The sequence below is a fragment of the Equus caballus genome, chromosome 6 (assembly GCF_041296265.1).
Source record: "Equus caballus isolate H_3958 breed thoroughbred chromosome 6, TB-T2T, whole genome shotgun sequence".
Taxonomy (NCBI): Eukaryota; Metazoa; Chordata; class Mammalia; order Perissodactyla; family Equidae; genus Equus; species Equus caballus.
In genome coordinates this window covers 85,530,077-85,534,143 of record NC_091689.1, presented here as the reverse complement: position 1 = coordinate 85,534,143, position 4,067 = coordinate 85,530,077, and the positions used below count along the sequence as shown (strand labels likewise).

The 4,067-nt window shown below is 34.4% G+C and overlaps 1 pseudogene; it reads left to right on the top strand.

The window, feature by feature from the left end:
- On the top strand, positions 628–1,569 carry OR6C331P (olfactory receptor family 6 subfamily C member 331, pseudogene; annotated as a pseudogene).

Below are 4,067 nucleotides of genomic sequence, written 5' to 3'. Positions count from 1 at the left end.
TAAGTGATATGAATTCCAAACACTTTATTAAGAATTAAGAGAAAAATCTATCCAGGCTTTGAGCTTCAGTAAGTACACAGAATTGTTATTCGAAAGGAGAAAGTTGAAATAAGCAAAAAATACAAAACAGCGAGAAGAAAACAAGCAGTCACAATGTTATTCCTATAGCTCATACCTGCATTATATTGACTTTGTTGACTAATAAACAGAGAGTTAAAAGGCTAATTTAAGAAATCTCAGATAAAACCTACTCTCTTAAATGTGCCTTAGATTTGTGTGTGCATATGTGACAGTATATAATAATGAAGAGAGGAAAATCAGGATAGAAATAAACAAAAATATAAAGAAGTGGGAAAATGATGAGAAATAAATATTGATGCTATTCAGAAGAAATGATTGAAAATGTCCCTAAAAAGCAGACCTTTGTTATTTCTGAAATTAGGAAAATATGTTAAATTTTCATTAAAAGATATGTCATGTAAGGGGTAGAAGAATTTCCAGAGTTTTGAATTTTATGTTTAATTGCCATTGATTTTGATTTTATATTTCAATAAATATCTGAAGCCTCTTGTTTTATTCCAATCTTTATCATTATTACTATTTTCTACCTTAATTTGTCTGAAGTTCATGATGGGAAACCAAACATCAGTGATAGAGTTCATCCTTCTTGGATTGACAAATGATGCTAAGCTTCAAGCTGTGCTTTTCCTGTTTCTGCTGCTAACTTACGTCTTAAGTGTCATGGGGAACTTGACCATCATCATTCTGACCCTGATGGATTTTCGCCTCTAGACTCCTATGTATTTCTTCCTCCGGAATTTTTCCATTCTGGAGATATCTTTTACCTCTGTCTTTGTTCCAAAAATGCTGGTCAACATAGTGACTGGAGACAAGACTATTTCCTTTGCTGGTTGTTTCACTCAGTACTTTTTTACCGTCCTTGTGGGAGCAACCGAATTTTACCTTTTAGCAGCCATGTCCTATGATCGCTACGTTGCCCTTTGCAAACCCCTACATTACACAACTATAATGAGCAAGAGACTCTGCATTCAACTTGTCCTGTGTTGCTGGTTTTCCGGTTTCTTAGTTGTCATTGTGCCATATATAATGACTCTCCAGCTGCCTTTCTGTGCATCCAACATCATCAACCATTATTGCTGTGACTATATTATCTTACTGCACTTAGCTTGTTCAGACACACATTTCATAGAAGTGATTGAGTTTGCCGCTGCTGCAGCTACCCTCATCTTCACGTTGATGCTCGTGATCCTTTCCTATGTATACATTATCAGGACGATTCTGAGAATCCCCTCTGTTCAACAAAGAAAAAAAGCCTTTTCTACATGTTTCTCTCACATGATCGTGGTCTCACTTTCTTATGGAAGCTGTATCTTTATGTTTGCAAATCCCTCGGTTAAGGATGCAGAAAGTTTTAATAAGGAAGTGGCTGTTTTAAACACTTCAGTTGCCCCCCTGTTGAACCCTTTCATCTACACCCTAAGGAACAAGCAAGTGAAAATAGCCTTCAAAGATATGGTCAGGAAGATAATAACTTTTTCAAGAAAGTGAAACTGATTCATTATTAAAATAAATAATAAATGTTTGGAAGTCTGTAAATGTACATTATTGTAATTTAAAAATATTTCTATATTATGCCACTAATATTACTATCTGAACACGGAGATAGTAAAACTACTTAAGTAAGCTGATTTTATTGTCATTTTATTGTTCATAAAAATTTAGAGGGGTGTGTTTGTGTGTATGTATGTATGTGTGTGTACTCTTAGCAGTTTCATACTATTTTTCTTCATTTGTACCTTACTTTTAAAGAAAGGATTTGAGGGATAGTCAGAATTGGAAATATGACTTCTATTAGTTTTTTACAACTTAAATTTTGTTATCTTATCCATTGACGTATGTTCTTCAATCTCTATACTTGTAACTGAACAATTAAATACATACCCCAAAGAAATTTACTTTAGCTTGTTAATGATAGCTTAAGTAACATATTAGTGAATTGATGCAAAGTTGGTTATTCTCAAATTATGATATTCTGATTTAAGCTTAGTCTTTCCACAATGATCACTTAATGAGAACCTGGGCATACTCAGTGTTTGAGGTAAGAAAGTTCTGAAGAAGAGAAAATCAATATGTGTTTCTTTAATTATTGATAGGAAAATGCTTCGTTATAGTGTAGACACAGATTAAACTCTTTGAATGAATCTATGAAAGAGGTAAAGTGATGATTCAAATTTAATCTAATTAGAAATATGTCATTATAGTAAATTGCATATAATTTAATGTTGTGCCTAATGATTATTCTGGTTCTGATTTACAAGAATATGAAGTAAATCTATATTAACATTATCCTTGGTGTTATTGATATTGTAGCCTTAAATCATATTCTTTCTAAACTTCACGCTAAACTTTGTGTTTATAATTTGATATCCTTCAGCAGGTTCTCCATCACAAGTAAAAGCTGACATTTTCTGAACATTTCTTGTCCATATTAATTTTTCAAAGTGAATGGACCAGATTCATAGAAATGGTAATTTTAAAATTTAAATAAGCTATAGATATATCTACTCCAATCCCTTCCAGATACAGACGAAGAAAACTGAGTCCTAAAGAGGTTACCAAGCGTCTACTAAAACATAGCTAATTAGTGCCCAATTTGTACTCTTGCATTCCTTTTTATTCATCTAATGATCGAGAATCAGCTAAGCAGCAAAGATCTTCAAAGAGTACCCTGGGAAAGCATAGAGGGGAAAAATGATTGCACTTGTTGCTTCCTCTGCACCTAGCCGTAATTACTTCAGAAACCACCAAAGACCTAACACATAACTGATGTTAACAAGAGAATTAGTTGCTTACTTTGTTAGTTATTTAGATCAACAGGTAATTAATTCATTAGTTCACTAGTTTGAACTAAAATAGCTGACAATCTGTAGCGGGGAGAAAAAAAGTTAAAGTCAATTAAGGCTCGGGGTTGGGGAATCCTAGGACATCAAAAGGACTAATAAGAGGGAAAAATAATTGAGTCCTTAATTCAACTAGATCGTGAGTTGAGTTCAGGTTGGGTTGCAGGTTTTTCACTGTTGTTGTCTTGTTTTGTTTGTTTGTTTCACACTTTTGTTGAGTTATGATTCATGCACAAAAAAATCCGACTATTAAAGTTTACAATTTGAGGAGATTTGGCATATGTATACACCTGTGAAACCACTACAAAATTCAAGATAATAAACTCAAAAGTTTCTTTAGGCACTCTGGCAATACATTTTAGGAGGTTTTGTAGTGTTTCAACGTGGCTAAGCTGAAGTATTTTTCTAGGATTTCCCTTCCTTCTATGTTTCCTGCTAGGGTGAACCACGAGGGAGATTATTTGGGATATTTGGAGGGTGGAGTGAAGCAGAAGTCATCTGCTGGTTATTTTGTTAGTCTCAGGCTGCTGCCAGGCTTGCAATTATTCTGTTTTTGCCTGGATCTTTTTTCAGCTTCTCCAACTCCAGATCCAGACATGTATGTTGAGGTCCATGACAAAGTGCCCTGGCTTCCGTAGGATACCAGGAAACCTGAGTGCAGAGGCAGCAAGAACTAACACAGGTTTCAGTCCTTCCTCATGTGGTTCTGCCCATGCGAGCCACAGACATTACACTCCTCACAAAACTGGACTCAGAATGGATCACAGACCTAAGTGTACAGTGCAAAACTTGAAAACTCCTAAAAGACATCATAGGAGAAAACCTAGAGGAGTTCGGGTTTGGTGATGATCTTTTACATACAACACCAAAGGCACAATTCATGAAAGAAATAATGGATAAGCTGGACTTCATTAAAATTAAAAACCTATGCTCTGCAAAAGACAATGTCAAGAGAATGAGAAGATAAATCACAGACTTGGAAAAAATATTTGCAAAAGACACATCTGATAAATGACTTTTACCTCAGATACATGAAAAAAAACCTCTTAAAATTGAACAATATGAAAACAATCAGCCTAGTTAAAAAATGGGCTAAAGGTCTTAACAGACACTTGATCAAATATATTTATGCAGATGGAAAATAAG